At 42.0% G+C, this 24678-nt stretch overlaps 1 pseudogene; it reads left to right on the top strand.

The window, feature by feature from the left end:
- The first annotated feature begins 5052 nt into the window (after positions 1-5052).
- On the top strand, positions 5053-18230 carry LOC115774762 (protein NLRC3-like; annotated as a pseudogene).
- The last annotated feature ends 6448 nt before the right edge of the window (positions 18231-24678 follow it).

Here is a 24678-nt window from a genome sequence, read left to right as displayed (position 1 = left end):
CCCACCAGCCCATCCATCCATCCGTCCATCCATCCACCTACCCACTCATCCATCCATCTATCCATCCACCTACCCACTCATCCATCCATCCATCTATCCATCCACCTACCCACTCATCCATCCATCCATCCATCCACCTACCCACTCATCCATCCATCCATCTATCCATCCACCCACCAGCCCATCCATCCATCCGTCCATCCATCCACCCACCAGCCCATCCATCCATCCGTCCATCCATTCACCTACCCACTCATCCATCCATCCATCCATCCATCCATCCCATTCTCTTCCACTTATCTTTGTCAGGGTCATGGGGGGCTGAAGCCTATCCCAGCTGTTATAGTGTGAGGGGGGGTACACCTGTACAGGTCACCAGCCTGTTGCAGGGATTTCACATCCTGTTCTCACACATTTCAAATTAAAGTGAGAAGAACTGGGAGTCATTGTCTTGATGTTGTTAATGTAGATTCTGAATACAGGGACTCAAATCATGTGATGTGGGAATTTACAGCCACCGTGCAGGTAAACAGCAAACAATAGCAAAGTTCATAATAATAATTTTTTTCATTTTTAATGATTTTTAAATCTCATCTGATGGGTTCAGATAAGAAATCTGAGGCAGGAATAACAAAGTATTTCTGTGGTTATGTTTCAGTGCTGACTGTATATTTAAGGCCAAACTTCTCCCAGCTTCAACAAGCTTGTTTTCACTGTTGTCATGGTGATGAGTTCTGCGCTTACCTGCAGTTCCTCACCTGTGCAAACACTTCCTGTTTTTTACCACCTTCAGATTTTTTATTCTGGATTTTCAGACACCAAAGTTTCCAGAACAAAATTTCTCAGCAAGTTTGTTCAGATAATAAAATGTTTTACTCTGTATGGACTTTATTTAATCTACAAATATGATTTTTTTTTTTACTTCATCTAAAAATATAAAGGTTCTTGAAATATGACCGTACTTCAGTAAAGTAGCAGCCTCACAGTAAAATGCTAATTTATTCCTGATTTTGTCTTTATTGTAACATTGTAATATTCAGACTTTTATTATAAACCAAAGCAGCATATTTAACTTCACTCCTGAGATTTTTCTTGTTGCTGTCCGGGTTTCTCTCTCTCAAAGAATAAGCTGTTATGAACATTATGATGTGTAAAATGTGAAGTGTTTTTTTTGCATTTTATCATAAACTGTGTGACTGACTGCAAAACTCGACTGTATATAAAATCAGCTAAATATGCTAATAGCTTCTTCTGTGTGTTTTAAGTGGTCATGAAGTATAAAATGAAGTGCAGACCCTGCACAGATTTCTTTAATATTTTCCCATTTTGGAGTTGTGAGGTTTTCATGTATAGCATGCAGCAGCGCCTGAGCTCTGTCAGGTAAATAAAAGCACACAGAAAGTGCAAAGCTGAGCAGTCGAGTGTTTGCTTTAATACAAAAATAAAAACATTGTTTCAACTATAGTAAAAACGGTCAGTGCAGCATTAATTATTAACACCACACATTCGGCTTTATTTCGATGGCAGAGTCAGTCTTCAGTGCGGGTTGTTTTACACTGTGCAACACAACACAAGGGGCTATTAGCTGTGGCAGACGTGTCCAGGTGTAAGAGACTGCTGTTGACGGTTTGCTTTGGATCACTGGTGTGGAGATTCTCCATGTGGAGCATCAGAGGCTGCGAGTCCTCCTGAAGCGGTTTTGCTCAATCCACTGAGATTCATCTATAAATATAATCTCCGCAGCATGTTTTGCTCCAGCTTCACTCCCATTTTGTGGGACTGGAGATTGACCGAGGCAGCTCAGCTGGAGCCCACTAGAAGCCACCACAGCCTGTATGGATTGGGGGGTGTCTGGTTCTGCCGAAGGTCACTTCCTGTTTAAGGAGGTTTTTTTTCTCTGTACTCTCAGAATGTGCTGCTTGCTGGCGTCCTCTATGTGATACTGTAATACTGTAAACGTCTGTGTTTTTGAAGTACACTTAAGTATTTGATTCTTCATCAGAGTAGATACTCAGTAAATGAAAAATAAATAACATTAAAGTGATGTTGCACAGTGCTGTACTCACTCATGCAGGGCTGTCTGAATGTGAATAATGATATATCTTTAGCTTTGCACTGCAGTCACCTGAGACCTGATGCAAAGAGATTGTAAAACACACATATTTATAATTTATAATCCTTTTCTATACAGAAGAAGTACAACAAATAATCATTTAAACAGGCTTGCATCATCTCTATCGCATCCTCAGCACTAAACTCAGACTCACATCAAAACGTTAGACACGTGACCTTTGACACCTGAAGAGCTGTGAGCTCAGCCACCAATAAGCCCGTCCACACTCAGAAAAACCACTTTTATTTAAAAATATTTAAAATGCCAGGGGATGTGAAGTCAAGTTCAAACCTCTCCATAAATACCTGCTTTAAGAGACTTGGCCACTAGGTGGCAGCAAGCCCCCCAAACTCGCATTTAGAAGTGAAGGTTCAACACTGAACCTGGATTTTCACTGATTAATTTATTCAGACCAAAAAGTCCACATGTTAAATTTCTCATGTCTGCATGTCACAGGGAGCCGGGTTTAGCATAAAGACTGGAAACAACATTCAAAGATAATAAAACACAAATAAACAAACGTATTTTATTTCATTTGGACCTTCACAATAAAAGCTCTTTGGTTTTAAATGCTGTTATAAAAAGTTAGATTCTGCTGCTCTCCTGTAATGTGCCACTCAGATCACACAGTAAAGTTTACTGTTAATATAAAATTATATTAACAGTAAAGTTTACTGTTAATGTAATTTTTTATGGAAATGTCCTTTGATTTTGACATGTAATCCACAGACTCTTCCTCCTCACATCTTATCAGTTTCTCAGGTATGAAATACAGTTTTCTGACTAATGTCCCTTCAGGAACAATAAAGCAGGTCTTGGTTTATCTTATCAACAGGACTTATTATTCCGTCTCTTTCCTGTCAGCGCAGGAAGAACAGAATCTGTCCTTATGAATGCAGTGGAATTGGCTGAGATGATGGATGGGAGCGTTTGCCTGCAGACATCATCTCATACATCTGACCTGCATACCTCATTCACCTTTCATCACCTGCACTCCTTCTCTAACCTCTGACTTTAAGTGTGTGAAGCAGCCAGGTGAGAATGTGAAACTGCTGGTGTTGGACTTAAAAATCTGCGCTACATGATGTTAAACAGGGTTTTTTTTCTCACAGTTATTCTTCTGTACTTTACCCTGAGCATCTACTTAATCCCAAACTATAAACTATGAACTACAGTCTATTATTATGTATATTTGGCATGTCTCCCCGGCAGCCTGTGGAGCAGCTTTTAATCCTCCTGAGAGCACAGCCACGAGCTACGAGTGTTTAAGTGGTGGTACTGATACAGCATGAGGGGTTTTGTGGTCTCTGTGTACCGAAATGCTAATCAATAAAAAAGGGACTATTAGCTGTGTAAGTAGAGCCAACAGTATGAAGCTGTGCAATGAATAAATAACCACAGGACCCACTGTTTCATTCTTTGACCAAATATGACTTTTAAAAAGCTGTTAAACTGAATTTCTTGTAGAAATAAAAGCCACTGAGGAAGCGTGACCAACAAAAGCAGTTCCTGTAACATCCAGCTGAAGCTGCCTCCAAACGTCGTCACAGACTCACGTTTGCATGTTTCAGCCTGTAAGAACCAGCTGAGGCTTCAAGAGCTAACTTACTCCTTCATAACAACTTTAACTCGTGTTTGAGGTGCTGAGAGATGTTACACATTAATAAATGGGAATGATGGTTAACTGGTTCCCGGTGGGGGGAGCCTTGGTTTCAGCTCAGCGTCTCTCAGTGTGCTGTGGTCGGTCTCAGACATGCTGCTTTGTTTCCTGCTGCGCTCACTGCAGTGTAAGAGTGAAGGTCTGCTCTCCACACCTCTTCATGCTGAAACTGTTGAAACATTTTTAGGGTTTTTCTGTCCAGAATGAGGCCATAAAACATCTTTGATTACACACAGAGGACCGTCTGTCCACCTGCTCGCATAAACAGTGAAGGATATCAATTAATTAAAAACACATTATGCAGCAGACATAAAGCAGCATATAAAATTTCATCCTGTTATTAATGTTTGTGTAATATGATTGTTGGAGCAGAGCCTCCTCTAAAATAATGTTTTAGGATGTCCTGAATGCCAACTTTTTATAACGTAAAGCTTCAAATGTGGATATTTAATTAAAGGAACACTGAACACATCAGATCTCAGTGAGGAAAAAAATCATGCTGGATTCATATTCATATTATAATATATAATATCATATATATGCTTCTGATGAGGATCCTTTAAATATGTTTGGAATCAGAACAGAGAAAAGCTCTCATGAATTTGTATTTGTACTTTAGGTCATTGGTGATTTTAGCTCAACATTTCTCCAAAATTATACAGAATATTTGATTTTGTTAAAAATTTCCCAGTTCTTTACATAAATTCTCTTTTAAAGTGCATTTAAAAAATAATCTAATCACATGTAAAATGATTTATGAATAAACTGATTGGATAATAGTTTCACATTTTATGATCCAAGATGCTCCTGCTGTCATCCATCCATTCATCAGAAGGGGCTCCCAGCCAGCTGACTCCCGTCCCCCAGTCTCTCCCCACAGTATTTATTTATTTCCGCCTGCTCCCTGCTGGATTGTTACCATTCCCTGCCTGTTAAGAAAAGTGTTTGGTGTATAATAGTATAATAGACTGTGTGGTTTGCTTCTGTCTTCAAAGGAGAAACATCTGGAAGCAGAACTGAGGGACAAACTGAAGGTCTCGGGATCTCAGGCAGCTTTCTGCCTCATACCATGTCCAACATACAATACCGTACAGTATGCTGCTCCACCTCATGGGTCTCTGCTGACCTTTGGGAGGTCATGTAACACCATCTAGTGGGCAGACAGTAGAACTCCAAGAGCTGATATGTGATTTCTGAGACTGGGTGGGTTTTTTCTACAGGTTAGACCGGTTCTGACGTCACTAATGATTTTTAAAGTTATGAGCATATAACTGCGTCATCAGATCGAATGCTCAGAGACACCAGGACTGATGGACGAGCAGCTGCTTCTCTCCAAATGTTTCCTCCACACATGAAGCTGGAATATTTCTGGAAGCTGATCTGAGGTGAGTTCAGCAGGTGAGAATCCCACCAAAGGAACCTATAAATGTGTGATCAGGACCTTCTACTGAGACCTTTGTGTATGAAAACACTGTGAGGACACTGAGTCTGAGCAGTGTTTGTGTTGGATCACCGACTGTACAGTAGAAATGTTGTAGGTATAAATTTTCAGTTCAGTTTTATTTATATAAATCACAACAATAGTCACCTTTACATTGTAAGGTAAAGACTGTACAATAATACAGAGAAATCCAACAATCAGACGACCCCTGTGAGCAAACAGTTGGCGACAGCGGGAAGGAAAAACTCCCTGCAGCAGAGCCAGGTTCGGGCAGCCTTCTGCCCAGTTGGGTGTGAAATGTTGCGAAGCTTTTCTCTTTGAGTTAAACAGAAATTATTTTCCAGTGATTTTCTTGATAGTGATTATCAGGTAAAGGGAGTAACAGTTTGTAATCTGATCTGGAGTCAGTGGTGAAAAATGCTGAGAATGTGTGAACCGGTTGAACAGCCTCAATCAGCCTGACTGAGGTTCATCTTCTGACTCAGCTGGATGGAGTACATGCTCCTGTCATCAGCACTCATGCTGCAGTAACACCAGGGAAAAGTCCTTCACTGTGTGCATTAGTCAGCAGGAAATCAGTGCGAACCGAACAGAAAATCTGAGTGTTGAAAGTGAAACATTTATTTGAAGAAGGGATTTAAAAATCAGTCAGCATCTGTGGCAGCCTGAGCTCCTGGAAGTTCTGGTCCCAGTTTTCTTCAACCAGACTGAGAACTAGTGAAATAAGGCAGTACAATCTGTTTGCATGTGATCCAAACTGCTGCTGACAGCTCATTGGATGTCACGCTGACTGGTTACAGGTTAGACTGGTTTGATGTCACTCTGATGGTTTTGTTTTTGGTTTTTTACTTGGACTTTGAATCCAAGATATCGATTGTCAGCTTACAATCTCGATTTCTGTGGGAGTGAAAAGTCACTCTGGATGCTTGCTGCAGTTTACACATGAAGACATTCCAGTTTGAAATTTCAAGTAACCTGAGATGAGGTGTTAAATGTTCTGATTGTATCAATTCCAATTTAATCATCGTATTTTCTGTAAACCACTTTATCAATAAACTTAGCTCACATCATTACTGAAGCATAAAGAGAGCTACTCAGATAGCCTGTATCATCTTTGTGTGTGTGTGTGTGTGTGTGTGTGTGTGTGTGTGTGTGTGTGTGTGTGTGTGTGTGTGTGTGTGTGTGTGTGTGTGTGTGTGTGAAGGTGAGGGCTCTGCTATGGATCATTGTGAGGACAGAGAGGAGGGAGCCCCTCCCTCTAAAGCCGCTCTGTGTGGAGAACATGAGAGCCAGCCCAGAGGTCAGAGGTGAGACGACCGTCTCTAAAACTGTCCATGACTTGTGTCCATGTCACAGCTCAGCACTCATATCACTGCACACATCGTTATTCACACTCAAAGCTGTGTGTGTGTGTGTGTGTGTGTGTGTGTGTGTGTGTGTGTGTGTGTGTGTGTGTGTGTGTGTGTGTGTGTGTGTGTCTTTTGAAGAAAAAAGCTGCAACACCAACCAGGCTCTGCTGGACCTGAACCTGAACCCAGCAGTGTTTCCATTAAGAGTGACGTATCCAGAGACTTCCCCCCTTGGTTTAAAGGAGAGGCTCCTCCTCAAAGCTCTAGAGGGTACAGTAAGTCTTCTTTGTTCATATAAACTGATTGAAGCTGCAGAGTTATCGTAGAGTTGGCCACAGAGTTGCATATTTTGCAGTGACAGAGTGGCACTTCAGTATTCAGAGTACAGTAAAGACATACTGTACACTGAATGAGGTGGTTACAAACAACAAAGGATAGATTTGACACTAAACTCCTGATTTCCAGCCTTAGACACAAATCTGTCCCCTTTTCCTCCCGTATTAAATGATTTCCTGAGACAAGAATAAAACCGACCTGATCAAAATAAACTCAGTTTTTAACAACACTACAACAAGTTTTTGGAATCTTTTACACATATTGATACTATGGCTCATTAAGCGGGAACCAATGCAACATTACTGTGTTTCCTTTAATTTGCCTCTTGTATTTCATATTTATATCAATCTCATAAACGTGGCTGTGAGCATGTGAGCCACTGATGTTCTGTGTTGAGTTTGGATCTGCAGATCAGACATGAGTTTTTTTAGTCTGATCCCAAAGAAAAGGATTCATCATCATTCAAATCTGTTATGTTGTTATGTTGAAGAAGAAAGCAGCGGAGAGCCAGCTCTGAAGCTGAAGCTGTGTCAGCGAAGAGCAAACGGCCTGGAGTCAGCCTATTTACATGGAAAAAACAGTAAGTGTGTGTGTGTGTGTGTGTGTGTGTGTGTGTGCATGTGTGACTTCATTTCTACATATTTAGTTAAAGGGAGCAGTCAAAAGAAGCCAACTCCCCACTAAGGTTGTCAGCCTCAGTTGTGTTAGTCGTTTTTGCATCAGCTAACAAGCTGCAGCCTCTGCAGCTTCAGGTTATGGACTTCTTCCACCTTATTCAGCAAATAAATACAATAATCATGAACTGGTTTTGTGATCTTTAGTCTTGTGTTTGTGTTTTCCCTCGGGGTGGCTGTAGCTCAGGAGGTAGAGCGGGTCACCTACTGATCGGAAGGTCACGGTTTGATTCCTGGCTGCTCCAGGCTGCATGCCAATGTATCCTTGGGGAAGATACTTAACTCCAAGTCGCTCTCCGACACAAGCGTTGCAGTGTGAATGTGTGTGAATGTTGGATAATAAAAACACTTAGCTTAGTTACTCATGGAAGTGTTTGTATGAATGGGGTAAATGTAAACGTGTTGTATAAGCGCTTTGAGTGCTCAGAGCAGAAAAGCGCTATATAAGAACTAGTCCATTTACCTTCCACAGCAATACCTGTTAAACCACCTGTTGATACTTATGACACTTAAAACTGTGTGTGTTATGTTTCAGAAAAAAGAAAAAGACTCACTACAGTCTGGACTCTGCTGGAACAGGACCTGGACTTGAACCCAGCTGTGTGCCCAAGAAGAGTGAACAGTATAAAGGCAATAGTAGCAAGTTTAAAAGCTGGCCTTTATCTAAAAAATAGTAAGTTTGTGTGTGTGCATGAGTTTATTGTGTCCCCTTATTGTTTGTGCTGTATTGTTTTATTTTGTTTAAACTGATTCGTTAAAACAATCACAGAGAGAGTGTGAGTGCCTCTTTTGTTTCTAACAGTGTCCTCGAGGAAGGTCTGAAGAGGACTGAGTCTAAGAAGTATCCAAACAATTTCAAAGATGGTGCTGCTGAAGGGTGAGAACGTAAACGGGTTGTTTTGCTTCCTCTCTGAAAGTGTCAGATCCAATAATGAGAACAGTATTTCCATCACTGTGTTTCTGTCATCATCACAGAATACAACAGCTTTAATAAACTGTACGTGTACTAAAGTTAATGTTTTTGCAGCGTTAACGGGTGGAGCGCAGACGTCCTGCAGCATCAAACATGTCTGGACTACATATTTATGGTGAGAGCAGGTCTAAACTGTTTTCTAGAGATCAAATCAAACTTTATTGCTATGCCAACAAAATGTATCTAATGCAGTGCTTAATGAGATGAAATAAAGTTTCTTCATGGTTTTACAAAGAACAGCACTGAAGTACATGGAACATAAGGTACATGTGGCACATGAGACAAAATAATAATAGCAGATGAATCACAAAGAGCAGGCAGCATGAAAATCATTTTCTCCATTAATTAACCATGAGGTGGAACTGACTGTGATGTGGAAGGATCTGCTCTGATCCTGATTAGAGGGTAACGGGAAAAAGAAGAGCACCAGAAACGAAACATAAACTACAAGAGAGGGGAGTAATGATACTGGACCCAAACTGGGAGCCAGTTTCCACAAAGCTAAAGCCCAATGACTGAAAGCTCTGCCTCCCATTGCAGTTTTGGAAGTTTGAGGAGTGGCATGTAAATTGCATTTACTGCTTTAACTGTGAGCCAACATGGGTTAAACATGCTAGGGCTCTTACTGCAGAGTTTGGATAAACTTGAAGCATTTCAGGAGCGCTAATAACAGCCTAAAAACATAATAAAAACAAAGTGATCACATTTATTGATGTGGTTTCAGGTTTTGAGCCTCAGTTTGTATTGCAGCACTTGGGTTTCTGTCTTTGTTAATCTGGCCTCCCATGTGTTCCTTCTGTATTGTGTTTTATTGAGAGTTAATATCTGTCTTTTCAGTTATTTCCTGTTTTACTTTGATAGTTGGTTCTGCTGCTTTGAGCTCTGCTTCCTCCTGTGACTGTCTTAATTGCTTGTGTGTGTCTTGTTCCCTCAGTTGTTTCAGCTTTCCTGATTAACCACCATATGTGTGTAAATAATGCTGCCCTTCCCTCAGTCTCTGTCACAGTATCTGTGGAGCTTCCCTGTTTGCTGCCCCTCCTGTTTTCCTGTGAGCAGGTGGATTTCTGCTTGCATTGTTTTTCCTCTCTCGCTCTCAGCGGAGATGAACGCATTTTTCTTCTCTCCCTAATCCTTCCTTTTGTTACCCTGCTTTGCTGCTTCGCTGCTTTAGAGCCTCTCTTCACACATCTTCCGAACTGAAAATTAAAATTATGATCTGGTCAGCTGGCCTCTCAACGCTATTGATTGATCAAATTTTCACCATGAGGAGATGGGGGAAAGGAGAACCCTCTTCCCTCTTCTTATCTGATTGATATACCCAGCTGGCTACGTTATGGATTCCTGTGGAGGGTGGAAGATGACGTGTCTGGCTGTACTGTCAATTGAGGATGCGGCATATATATTTTGCGGCTTATTGATACCAGGAGTTCTTCTGATTGGACTTGGGGATACCTGGCTTATCGTGAAATTCGGGAAGTCTGGGCAGCCGTTCCGGCCTTGGTAAGGCTGCTTGTGACGGGAATGCAGAGCAGTACAAACTCAAACTCAGACTCAGTTTATCTGGAGCTGAATCGGAAGGGATTAGATCTTGGAGACGTATCTGTTTCTGCACGGCGAAGGAACGAATCAAGAAAATTCAGATGATTGGATTTTTCACCATTGAGAGGTCCCAGAAAGACTAAAGGCCATCAACAAATTAATCAGTGACAGCTCCCTCGTGGCCTTGGATTGCCACTTATCTCATTCTTCTCCTGGATGTTCTGTAAACAGATGCTCTATCCCCCCCGCCGTCCCGTCTTCTGACCTGTGTGAACTGATATCCCTACACCAAGCTCCTGATGAACATTCCACCTCTTATCAGGAACTGTTAGCTGAGGGGGGAGTTGAGTCAGCACACAGTAACCCGAACCATCTCACCTCCGCTGGCTTCCTTCCATCCCTGTCCTTACCCACCCTCACGCTCCCATGCTATTTGCTATATGTGCTGACTATGCAGAGCTTTTTCAACCTCATACTGTGCCTCCATTATGGGGCAAAATATGAGATGATTTTTTTCCTCATTTATCCTATTATGTTCGTTGTGTTTCCCTCTTCTTAAACAGCAGCACCTGTGATGGCAGCAAGGCTGTGGAACGCTTATCTCTTGCTTGTTTCTGTCTTTGGATGGGTGTTCTGAAACGCTCGTTATATGTTAGACATGTAACAACAATAATTTGGTCCTAAATTGATTCTAAATTATATGTAATAATTATAATTATGTACAGCCCTTTGGTCAACTGTTGTTGTGTTGAATGTGCCATATAAATAAACTTGACTTGACCTTCATTTTGGTGTTTCTGAACTCTAATAAATTGGCTCACTTTTTGTTTAAACTCTGCCTTCTGCATCTTGTGGCTGGGTGCTACTTTTGGACACCCTGATAATTAATATTGAAATTTTTTTGAACAGTCTTGTAGAGGTAGCCTGTAATAAACATGCTGATGGTTTGGATGATGTAACTATTGAGTTAAGTTCAGAGAGATTAACCCTAACCCATTTTAACAAATAGTAATCACTAAAGCTGCAATATTGGATGATACATCTGTGACATGTGGGAAGGCAGGTGATTCATTTTGTTTCTAATGGTTAAAATTTTATTCTTAAAGAAGTTGATGAAGTTACTGAAAATTAAATGAATCCAAGGCTCAACAGAGCAGGGACTCATTCTTAGCCTGAGTGGAGGGTTGAGTCAGTTATATTTAAATAATTTATTTGATTTAACTTTTATTGTAATATTGGCCCTGATGTTACCCACATTCACTGTACTATACTATTTCAGAGATGTGAACTTGTCTTCAGTTTTAACTGAGAGTATATATATTTCTGAATTCCAGCGGCTGGAAGAAAACATCTTCGGTTTTGTGAAGAATGAGTTGAAAAAGATCCAGAACATTCTGAGTCCAGATTACCCAGAAAACGCAGGAGTGATGGACAATGAGGAAGTGTTGGAGTGTGAGGATGAGGAGGAGAAGCAGAGCAGCAGAGAGTCATTTCTGAAGATCACACTGGATTTCCTGAAGCGACTGAAGCAGAAAGACTTAGCTGACTGTCTGCAGTGCAGTAAGAGGATTTTAACATTTTAACATCATGGAAAGAGGGAAAAGGAACAACTTGGGAACAGCTGATATTTCCTAACTCTGCTTTTAATAAGTTCTAAACATCTCCAGAATATCTATAAATTCTTCTAGCAGAAACTGTTGGACTACAACTGATAGGCTGAATAGATTTAATGGATTGACAGTGTTAAAAAAGTTGACTTTTTATTTAGCTTTATTAACTTCCTAAATACAATATCACATTATTATTATTTTTAGGAACTCGCACTGTAAGGTGCCAACATCAAGTCAAATCTAACCTGAAGAGGAAGTTCCAGTGTGTGTTTGAGGGCATCGCTAAAGCAGGAAACCCAACCCTCCTGAATCAGATCTACACAGAGCTCTACATCACAGAGGGAGGGCTGCAGAGGTCAATGAGGAACATGAGGTCAGACAGATTGAAACAGCATCCAGGAAACCAGACAGACCAGAAACAACAATCAGACAAGAAGACATCTTTAAAGGCTCACCTGGAAGAGATGAACCAATCAGAACAGTGCTGACAAAGGGAGTGGCTGGCATTGGGAAAACAGTCCTAACACAGAAATACACCCTCGACTGGGCTGAAGACAAAGCCAACCAGGACATCCAGTTCATATTTCCATTCACTTTCAGAGAGCTGAATGTGCTGAAAGAGAAAAAGTTCAGCTTGGTGGAACTTGTTCATCACTTCTTCACTGAAACCAAAGAAGCAGGAATCTGCAGCTTTGAACACTTCCAGGTTGTGTTCATCTTTGATGGTCTGGATGAGTGTCGACTTCCTCTGGACTTCCACAACACTGAGATCCTGACTGATGTTACAGAGTCCACCTCAGTGGATGTGCTGCTGACAAACCTCATCAGGGGGAACCTGCTTCCCTCTGCTCACCTCTGGATAACCACACGACCTGCAGCAGCCAATCAGATCCTTCCTCATTATGTTGACCTGGTGACAGAGGTCAGAGGGTTCACTGACCCTCAGAAGGAGGAGTACTTCAGGAAGAGATTCAGAGATGAGGAGCGGGCCAGCAGGATCATCTCCCACATCAAGACATCACGAAGCCTCCACATCATGTGCCACATCCCAGTCTTCTGCTGGATCACTGCTACAGTTCTGGAGGATGTGCTGAAGACCAGAGAGGGAGGAGAGCTGCCCAAGAGCCTGACTGAGATGTACATCTACTTCCTGGTGGTTCAGGCCAAAGTGAAGAATGTGAAGTATGATGGAGGAGCTGAGACAGATCCACACTGGAATAAAAAGAGCAGGAAGATGATTGAGTCTCTGGGGAAAATGGCTTTTGATCAGCTGCAGAAAGGAAACCTGATCTTCTATGAATCAGACCTGACAGATTGTGGCATCGATATCAGAGCAGCCTCAGTGTACTCAGGAGTGTTCACACAGATCTTTAAAGAGGAGAGAGGGCTGTACCAGGACAAGGTGTTCTGTTTCATCCATCTGAGTGTTCAGGAGTTTCTGGCTGCTCTTCATGTCCATCTGACCTTCATCAACTCTGGACTTAATCTGCTGGAAGAACAACAAACAACGCTGCTGTCTAAAGTAAAATCCAGATCTAAACTAAAAAATCTCCACCAGAGTGCTGTGGACAGAGCCCTACAGAGTCCAAATGGACACCTGGACTTGTTCCTGCGCTTCCTCCTGGGTCTTTCACTGCAGCCCAAGCAGACTCTTCTACAAGGCCTAGTGAAACAGACAGGAAGTAGCTCACAGACCAATCAGGAAACAGTTGAATACATCAAGAGGAAGATCAGTGAGAATCTAGCTGCAGAGAAAAGCATCAATCTGTTCCACTGTCTGAATGAACTCAATGATCGTTCTCTAGTGGAGGAGATCCAACAGTCTCTGAGATCAGGAAGCCTCTCCACAGAACAATTGTCTCCCTCTCAGTGGTCAGCTCTGGTCTTCATCTTACTGTCCTCTGAAAAAGATCTGGAAGTGTTTGACCTGAAGAAATACTCTGCTTCAGAGGATGCTCTTCTGAGGCTGCTGCCAGTGGTCAAAGCTTCCAAAAAAGCTCTGTAGGTGGATCTAAACCTCAAACATTTTTACAAATGTAACATTTTTAATTTTCTACAAGATTAATGAAACATTTTGTTTGTTCTTTGTTCATTTTCCCTCAGGCTTAGCAGTTGTAACCTCTCCGAGAGAAGCTGTGAAGCTCTGTCCTCAGTTCTCAGTTCCCAGTCCTCTAGTCTCAGAGACCTGGACCTGAGTAACAACAACCTGCAGGATTCTGGAGTAAAGCTACTGTCTGGCGGACTGGAGAGCCCACACTGCAAACTAGAAACACTGTGGTAAGAATACAGCTGATAAATAGGTCCATTTAACCTTATTTTCAGGGTTTCTCTTGTTTTCCTGTTTGATTTAATCGTGATTTAATGCCAGTGTGTCAGGTTGTCTGGTAACAGAGAAAGGCTGTGCCTCTTTGGCATCAGCTCTTCACTCCAACCCCTGCCATTTGAGAAAGCTTGAGCTGAGTAACAACAGCATTCAAGATTCTGGCCTAAAGCAGCTGTCTACTGCACTTGAGAGTCATCACTGTAAAATGGAGTCTCTGAGGTAAGGACACAGCTAATTACTGGTCATGTAAATGTTTCCAGTTTTTGGCATGCATGGCCAACATCTGCATGTTTTTTTTCTTCTTGGCTTTAAAATTTACGACATGTAAATATCCAGTTTATCAGGTTGTCTAGTCACAAAAGAAGGCTGTGCTTGCTTAGCCTCAGCTATTAGCACCAACCATTCCCATCTAAGAAATCTGGACCTGAGCAACAACAACCTGCAGGATTTAGGAGTCAAGCTACTTTCTGCCTGTCTTAAGAGTCCACACTGTAAAATGGAAACTCTGAGGTCAGAATACAGCTGTCTGTTAAAATATTCTTTATGTTCGTGATGGTGGAGATGGCCAACAACTGCAAGCTTTTCCTTCTTGCTTCTTGATTTTTTTTTTTTTTTAACTCAAGTCTGTCAGGTTGTATGGTCACAGAAGAAGGCGTTACTTCTCTGGCCTCAGCTCTTAGCACTAATTCCTCTCACCTGAGAGAGCTGGATCTGAGCTACAATCACCCAGGACACTCAGGAGTGGACCGGCTGTGGGCTAGAGTAAAGGATTCCCACTGCAGACTTAACGTTCTCAGGTATGGGAATGTCACAAGAACTTAACTTTTCTTTTCACATCATAGCCACAGTGAACAAGTCCACATCCACAGAGGTTTATGCTTTACGATTTTTAAATAAAATGGTTGATGGTCATAATTATTTGCAACAAACATCCATGATGCAGGGTATTATTTTGTGTACTCTGTTAACCCCTACTTTCAGCTTTAATTTCTGAATCCATAGCATTTTAAAATCTTTTTTTCAGTTTTGTTTCTTTTGAAAACACATTTTATCAGCTCTTCACAGTTATCAGCAAAGTTATAATCTCTAAAACAAAGCCATTTCCAGACACAGCATGTCTGACTTTATCAAACTGCTAATGTGACAATATTTTGCCTGTTAGATATGAGCCACTTTGACAGTACTCATCATTGACACGCGTCCATGACACTGACACATGGTACTTGTGCAAATGTTTCTGTTCTGGGAGGTTTAAGAGGACATCAGGTGATAATGCATGAGGTCAGAGCTTTCTTAACTTGGAGATATTTTAATATTATGTACACTGATTAATTCTTATCAAACTGCCTAAAGTAAGGAACACCTGACTGATCCTTTTTCTGTAATAATATCCTCTGAGTAAATAATGTAGTGCTGTGCTGCATGTGAAGATGCAACTCACCTGTTTAGAAAAAGCTTCTTACTGCTGCCTGATGCTTCAGAAACAGTATGTTACAGACTGAAAGGAAAACACTAACAATACCCGATGACAGGTGAATGTTCCTAATCTAATCAGTCGTGTTTTCATCACTTTAATGATTTTCCAGTAAAGTTTTATTTTAGAAATAATTCAGTCTGTACTGTTTAGATCCAAAATTATAGATAAAACTCTCTCACAACCAAACCGTGTCTTTTACGCACCCTCTGAGTCCTGTGGCCTGATTGGCTACAGTGCCGAGTCTGATCAATTAAATTCCAGGTCTCCAAGAACACAAGTGCAAAGCACACAAATATCATAAGTGAGTAGTTTCGCTCACCTTTGGGACCAACCCCACAACTGGAGAACTCCTGATTTAGATGTAGATCAGTTTCAGTTACCTGAGAGAAATCAACAGAGGAGAAGCAGTTCAAACACATCAGCTTTTTCTCTAATTGTTAAAATGGCTGTAAAGAAGTCCACAAAGTCTCTACTGAAACATAATGGAATACAGGGCCCAATGGAACTGCGAACAGCTCTGAAAATACATTTGGGGTTGTTTTAGTTTCCTCTATTAGATTAATATGCAGTTACTGAGTTCATAAGAACCATGTAAAAATCATTCTGACTCTATTTCTCCCTCCAGGGTGGAGCACGGTGGAGCACACAGGTTAAAGCCTGACGTGAGGAAGTGTAAGTTTGACCGAAATGCAAACAGTTTGTCTTTAAATCCTATCATTAAATGATATTTGTGCTATTCTTCTCTCTCTTCTCCCCATCAGACCTCTGTGAGTTTGAACTGGACACTAACTCAGTAAACAGAAAGCTCAAACTGTCTGACAACAACAGGAAGGTGACAGTGGCTGGAGAGCAGTCGTATCCTGATCATCCAGACAGATTTGCTGCCTGCCCGCAGCTGATGTGTAGAAATGCTCTGATTGGTCGCTGTTACTGGGAGGTCGAGTGGAGAGGAGGGGTTTTTATAGCAGTGAGTTACAGAGGCATCAGCAGGAAAGAAAATGGGGCTGAGTGCTGGTTTGGCTGGAATGATCAGTCCTGGAGTCTGAGCTGCTCTGATGGTGGTTACTCTGTGTGGCACAATCACAGAGAAACCTCCATCTCCTCCTCCTCCATCTCTAACAGAGTAGGGGTATATGTGGACTGTGCTGCCAGCATCCTGTCCTTCTACACAGTCTCCTCTGACACACTGGTCCACCTCCACACCTTCAACATCACATTCACTGAGCCTCTGTATGCTGGGTTTAGACTGAGGTCATATGACTCCTCAGTGTCTCTGTGTTCTGTGTAAGAGGCTTTGGAGGAGACAGCAGCAACACTGATGATAGATGATGTTTGCTGTGGGTTCGAAGGCTCATTGTACTTCTTCATGTTGTGTATCGACACCACGTGACTGATTTCACACTGACAGCATCTCTGAAATCAGAGGAAATTACTAGAAGTAGTCAGACTACCACAACAAACCTGCTAATGTGTAGTCATCAAAAAGAAGTTTGTAATCATAAAAATATTGATCTTCAAGGAGTTTTAGTGAAACACTGATTTCAAAGTAAATCCAAAAAAAGGCAGCAAATGTAGAGATTAAGAAATATATTTAATAGATGAAAACACACCACAGCCTGACATACTAGACGAGCCAACTTACTGTTGGAGGGGGGAAAGGAAGTGAATTATCAAATACACTAAATTCTTCAGACATATCAGTAATTTGCTGCTAACTACTAAAACAACCCATGGCAGCATTCATAGTAGTGTTTGGCCACCCAAATTTCAGCTGGGAGGAAAGAGTCTGACTCTGGGCTGTGAACACTGACCCTGCGGTTTGCTGAGGGTCTGACTGAAAATTAAAATCATGCTGGAAAAAAACAGGACATTAGTGATTCAGCACTGACACACACGATCCCCAGAAGGCAAAAGCCTTGTGTTTGCTGGTCCAGCTGGTCCACCACAGCAGAGTTCCCAGCCAACTCTAAACTGGCATCACCACATTTTGCGATATCATCTGTGCATCACAGACGCTTTTTCTAAGTTCCTGTTTCCACTGGAGGAAGGTGAGGGCGTCTCAAAGCTTGCCATTGTATGTCTAAACTATCCATTAATTATGAGATGCCATTTGTGATGGTTTGTTATTTTTAACTATGGGATTAAATTATGTCCCTGCTCAATGTATCCTCTGATAAAGGAAGTAATGGAGGAAGCATCGAAGCACCTTTCCGTAGTACTTAGAGCTCTTTGAGCTCCTGTTACAGCTGCATGCAGACACCTCCATGTTGCCTCTCTCTGTTAAGAACCGTTCTGAGTTCTCTTTAATTATTTCAGCATATTAAATACGTTCCTGTGTAATTTGTAAAGAATTTTGAAAAGTGCTTCATGAGTTGTTTATGATGTAATTTTTACTGTTATGGACACGGTCCCACCCTGTCCTCCTGTGACCCTGAAATCGCTCTCTGTGCTCCAAGCTGAAGGACTCAGGAGGACGTCAGGAGGACGCACACACGTGCACTTCAAGTTTTTAACCTGGGACACACAAAAGAGGGGAACGACGGCCATGATGAGAGGACTCTCCAAAGAAGAGTCCCTTTGTATTCATACGTTCTTTGAGTTCTTTAAGCTGATCAGCTGTTTGATCACATTTTCTGCTCTTCATTGTTTGCATTTCTGTCATTTACAAACGTGTATCCTGTCATATTGGTTACGTTGTGGTTTTATTTAAAAAAGCTCTGTTTCAAAAGCCGTCCGATATTTATCATGTTTTCTCATGTTAATAAAGCAGTAGCAGGCTGGACAGTGGATGTGCCGGATCTGTATCTGCTCCTCCTGCAGATTACAGATCAACAGGTATGAAATCACTGCCTACTGACCAATCAGAGCTCCAGAAAATAGCTTCATCATTCCTGGAAGATCCTTGGGGCCTCCGGAGGGGGATCAGGAGGTTCCAAAGTCTTTGTGCTTCCCTGATGATCATTAGGAAGATTCAAACTCTTAGACCCAACTGTTGCCAGCAAACAGTTTTATGGTTCTATGAGCATTCGTATCTGATCCTAAAACAGGACATCTGCACTGCACTCACTGACCTCAGATCAGATGTGTATGCAGACTGAGCCTGTGCTTGAATCCTGTAACAGCAAACAGCAGTGAGTCTGCAGCTGAGAGGATACAAACTAACCTGTCAGCAGCAGCTGATGCTCAGAGTTTAAATCGCCCTTTGATTCACGGCATGTTCTCAGAGTGATGCACACTCTGCTGATAACACAGACACACCTGTTCATACCTGTTCAATCAGTCCCATTCATCTCAGTCTGATCTCCACATCTCCTTCATCAGGCTGTGGGACAGGAAGTGTGAGAGCTCTGAGAGCGCCCCAGAAAAAAAATTAACTGGAATTCAGATGTTTATCTTCCCGCTCTGTGCCTAAATCACCAGATTAATCTGCTCAGCGGCATTTTACTGTCATATTTTTATGTTCTTTGTAGATTTTTAATCACCTTTAATGAAGTCTCAGGTGAAGGTGGCATAGGAGTCATTTTTGTGAAAGAAACGTGACCCGTGAAACACGCAGGTTAAACTGTGGGTTACCTCGGAGCTGATAACAGGGTAAGGATATATGAAGCCGGCCCCGGAGCAGCCGAACAGCTTCCTGCAGTCACAGGAAGTGAGGATGGATGGAGAAAGGGGCGTGTCTCACCATACCTGCTTCCGCAGTTGTACATCCAGGTCACACACGTTTTTCCGGTGACACGTGACATAAACAAGTGGCACGCGGCGGTGTGTGTGTGCGTTTGTTTGGCGGAAGTTGGGGTAGTGAGTCCTCCCGGTAACAAACGGAGCTCGGATGCTGGGAGCGGAGAGGCGGTTGCCATGGTGAAGTGCGTGGTTTCTGGGTGTCCGAACCGCGCGTCGAACTGCAGCCGGGGGGACCTCCCGCGGCCCCCGAAGAGGTTCTTCAGCTTCCCCGAAACGGCGATCTCAAAGAAGACACAAACAAAAAAATCATCATATTCATGCACATAATCATACTTCCCGATAAGAACAATATATAACCTATGTTGACTTGACAAGTAGAACAATACTTAGCCAATAAAGTCACTGAAAGTGTAAGAAAAATAAAATAGAAATGATATCAAATACAATTAAAATATATATAAATACTATAAAATAAAAGAATAAAATAGAAATTAAATTAAAAGAGGGCATTCATACATAAATAACATTGAGAACAGGCTAAATTAACTGACAGAGGTGACAGGAGAGGTTTTTTTTTTTTGTTTTTGCTTGAGTTTTATCAATTTTGTCCAAAGACAGTTAAAAAAAAAAAAGGAGCTCCTGTTTAAATATAGACCATAAAGGTATAGATCTGCATTTATTTATATAGAATTTTAAAATAATAATATTGTTTACAAGATATTCAACTTTTTTATTCTTAGGAATATATCCATATAAAACAATATAAGAGGATAAGGGGTCTATGTTCATGGCATTAATGGTCAGGAGACTGTGCAGATATTTCCATAATGTTTTTACAGGTTGACAGAAAAAAAATAGGTGTTCTGTTGTTTCGGGTTCATTACATATATAACAGTTCACAGTCAATTTTAAATCTCTGTCTTATAAACTCGTTTGATGGATAGATACTGTGTAGAGTTTTAAAATGTATTTCTTTAAATTTTGGCGAGAGAGCAAATTTTAGAAATTTTGATATAAATTTTATTTTATTCTTCTTTTCATAATTTTGTTATCAGGCCTGGATTCACTTGTTTTGTTAAGTAGTATCTTAAGAAATTTTCTTTTTTTTTTTTGTGCATTAAATCCAGTCCATCAATCTTGTTACTGTAATTTAACAGTTAGTTTGGTTTCATTATAGATCTTTATGAGCTGAACATATTCATTAGGTATCCTTTTTATTGTTCTGTCATAGTCTCTTTAGAATTAGAATTAAATTAGATTATATTTCCTGATTAAAATCTTCATATGCATACATGTTGCCATTATCATCCAATAAGTGACTTACAGACCAAATATTCTTCTCATCCAGTTTTCCATGAACATAGACTTCCTTCTGTTTTTTTATTTCAGAAAGGGACATTATGAGGACTGAAGTTGTGTTTGTATGCCAATTTCCAATTTAAGAGCACCTGTTGGTGAAAAGCAGATAATTTCACAGGTAATTTAGGGATATCAAAGTAACATCTTAACAGGAACTAAAAACCTCAAATTTTACTAAATAGCAAAGAGGGGACAGCAAACCAAATTTCATGACTACTTCTAAGAAAGGACTGCAGCCATTTAAGTTTTAAAACACATTCATTATTTCAAAATCTATTGTTTTTATACCTCCATCTTCATAACCTTTAACTACATTTCCTTTTTTTATATAGTGATTATAGTGTCTCCAGATCAAGTTAAAGTTTAATTTATTGATTTCCTTGATAATTGGGGGGGGGGGGGGCTAGATAAGGAATATGCAGGGTAAATAAATCTTGATAAGGTCTCCATTTTGGTAAGTAAGGTCTCTCTGTAACCAATTGCTAATATCAATTTTCATTTATTTAAATTATTTTATTATTAAATTATTTTGACAGTACTAACTTCATTTTTTGTTAACCAAATTCCCAGGTATCAGCCCTCTAGTTTGACCCTGCTGTTGTATAATGAAGATTGAGAGCCATCATGGAGGCTCATTAATTCACACTTCTCTCAATTTAGAGTTGGGCCTGAGGCTTTGGAAAATACTGCCACTGTTTGGATGGTCAGTGGAATCTGGTCTTTCTTTTTTAAAAACACAGTGATGTCATCAGCTGACATATGATAATATTCTGATTCATGATTTGCAAACCATGAAGACTGGAGCTTCTTATGAAGATAGCTAAGAGTTCTGTAATTGTGATGAATAAGAGAGGTGATGCGCTGCATCCTTGCCTAATCCCTCTATTTATGATGAATGTTGGACATGTTCCTTCTCTTAATGAAACACAATTGTTAATCTCTATATACATCATTTTGATTACATCTAAAAATTTCTCACCAAAGCCAAACTGTTTAAATGTCTCCAAAATTTTTCGTGAGATCAGATAAATCAGATAATCAAATGAGATCAGATAAATTGCTGATGTGCACACTGTTGTCCATGATGTTTTGTTTGATCATGTACATGGTGATAAGTTATCAATGGTATTTGCTACCACTTTTTAGCAGACATCTGATTGGTGCATGGTGATGGTACAAAACAGCTTCTGCTCATCAGCTGATGAGCCACATCATCCAAAATGGCATGTTTGTCATTTCTTTGGGGTGATTTATGACTTCCTCAACCTCCTGTTTGTGGTTCAGGAGGCAGAGCAGCTCATCTACTAATCAGAAGGTTGGTGGTTTGATTCCTGGCTGCTCTAGGCTGCATGTCAAACTCTCCTTGGGCAAGATAGTGAACTCTGAGGTGCTCCTGATGCATCCATCAGAGTGTGAATGTTAGATAGAAGAAGTGTGTGAATGGGGCATGTGTATGAATTGCTCTGAGTGCTCAGAGTGCAACAGTGATTTATAACCATTTACAGCACATCTGTGCAAAGTAGGACATTAGTAATGTGCTTTTCCTGTCGAAGCTTCTCTTCTGGAGCTTTCCTTCAAAGACCTTTAAACAGATATCTCTGTCCAAAAAGTTCTTCCTGGTTCCAGGTTCCTCATCTAAATTCATGAACATATTTTTAAACATCAGTTGTTTATCTCTGTGACACAAATACTGCAAATAAACAAGAAGCACCAACAGAAATGAAACAGTGGAGAAATTTGTTCGCCCAACATTCACTTTTTGAAGTTTGTTCGAGTGAAAGATCAGAATTCAAACATCCAGGGCAGCAGCTGGTATGAAGGTGAACTGTTGTACATAAACCAATAAATAAATATTAGAGCTTTGGTGTGGATCACAAACGTGGTGCAGCAGCTCGTATGACCCAGCTGACCTGCAGTATCTCTGATGGCTGTGCTCAGGTTTGGCTGGCAGCCCTGAGAGAGACGGACAGGGAGGACAACGGAGAGCAGCTTCTAATCTGTGAAGACCATTTTCTGCCAGAGGACATCTCCAAAAACGGGATCGCCAGGGATGCCATTCCCCTCATGCCCCCTTACCTGGGTGGGCTGCTGGGCCCGGTCAGCGCCTGGGGGGTCGATTCCTCTGAGGATGATGAGCAGTGGGCCACTGGAGGCTGCAGTGATGATGAAGAAGATGAATTTGGAGAGAGCATTCCCTCTGCGCTGAATCATCTGCAGCAGGTGGGAGTCTGTTCTAATGTGAGTTATTTATTCCAGAACGAATCAGAATCAGAATGATTCACAGCAGGACAAAAACAGTGAAGGTTTAACTGCACACACTTCTATACAAACTACACAAACGCTCTCCGTGCACACCAGAAAACACAATGACACCTACCAGCAGCAGAGAAGGGTTTGATTTGACATGAAGAACATGCTTCACGTGCAGACGTGGACAAGTATCACTCTGATGATGATAAGCCCCCCCCCCCTTCAAGATGGCGCCGGTGAGGTCAGCAGCCGTCGTACCTGCTCCTACACTTTGTTTGTATATATTAGGTTTAGCTCTAATTTTGGACTTTATAATTCTGCCTGCTCTGTGTCATATCACGTATGACAGACAGACTCTTTTTAATATCAGAATACAGCACTCTGGCTGTATTCCGACACCTTTTTCTCCCGACCCGACTTGGCCTCAGGAGATCCAGCGTTTCCAGTGGGCCAGCTCAAACAAAGGACGGCGCGGAGCCCCCAGGTCACGGACAAGGCCCCGAGGGAAAAGAGCCGGCGTAAGAGAGAGGCTGAGTCGCAGAGCGCACCAAACGCCACTGCCGAGCATCCTGTTGGCTAATGTCCAGTCACTGGATAACAAGCTGGACGAACTCAGGGCCAGGATACAGTTTCAGAGGGACATAAGGGACTGCAACATCATCTGTCTCACGGAGACATGGCTGACCCCCCTCATACCGGACCACGCCGTACAGCCGTCGGAGTTCTTCAGTGTTCATCACACGGACAGAACAAGTGAGTCTGGAAAATCAAGAGGAGGAGGTGTGTGCCTAATGATTAATAACAACTGGTGTGACAGTAGGAATGTTGTCCCTCTGAAACAATCATGTTCGCCTAACCTGGAGCTCCTAACCCTGAAATGCCGCCCCCACTACCTGCCCCGCGAGTTTACTTCGGTCATCTTCAGCGCCGTCTATATTCCACCTCAGGCGGACACAAACACTGCACTATCCGAGCTACATGAGGCTATTTCCACCTATCAGGCTAACCAGCGTGATGCGGCTCTCATCGTAGCCGGGGACTTTAACAGTGCAAACTTGAAAAAGGTGATACCGGAGTTGATTCAACACATCGACTGCCCCACCAGAGGAGAGAGGACCCTAGACCACTGCTATTCTCCATTCAAAGATGGCTACAAAGCAAAGCCTCTTCCGCCTTTTGGGAAGTCTGACCACACCTCTGTGCTTCTCATGCCGAAATACAAACAACGGCTCAGGCAGGAACCCCCTGCTGTGAGAGAAGTGACACGGTGGTCTGATCAAACAGAGGCCGCTCTGCAGGGTGCGTTGGATTCAACTGACTGGGACATGTTTCGCAGCAGCGCGGGCGGAGACATCGAGGAGTTTACGGAAACTGTTGTGGGATTTATTGGGAAAGTTGTTGAAGACACTTCACTTAGGAGGACCATCAGGACTTTTCCCAACCAGAAGCCGTGGGTGGATAAATCTGTCCGCGACGCCCTGAGGTCCCGCACCGTTGCCTACAACTCCGGCCTCGCCTCTGGGAACATGGAGGACTACAAGGTTGCATCATACAACGTCCGCAGAGCGGTGAAAGAGGCTAAACATCGCTACGGGGGCAGACTGGAACAGCAACTACAACAGTCTGACCCCAGGGGACTGTGGCAGGGACTACGCACCATCACGGACTACAAAGCACCACACACACACCCGGTGAGTGCCGACGCTTCTCTGGCTGATGAACTCAACATCTTCTTTGCGCGCTTTGAGTCGGGAAGCCGACAGCCCGCTGCGCTCCCGGCCGGAGGGGCGGAGACACTCACTGTGACGGAGCGCGACGTGAGGAGGGCGTTTAGACGTGTAAACACCAGGAAAGCGGCTGGACCAGACGGTATTAGTGGACGTGTCCTTAAGA

Source organism: Archocentrus centrarchus, chromosome 24 (assembly GCF_007364275.1).
Source record: "Archocentrus centrarchus isolate MPI-CPG fArcCen1 chromosome 24, fArcCen1, whole genome shotgun sequence".
In the NCBI taxonomy this organism is placed as follows: Eukaryota; Metazoa; Chordata; class Actinopteri; order Cichliformes; family Cichlidae; genus Archocentrus; species Archocentrus centrarchus.
This window is presented reverse-complemented; position numbering and strand designations above follow the sequence as displayed.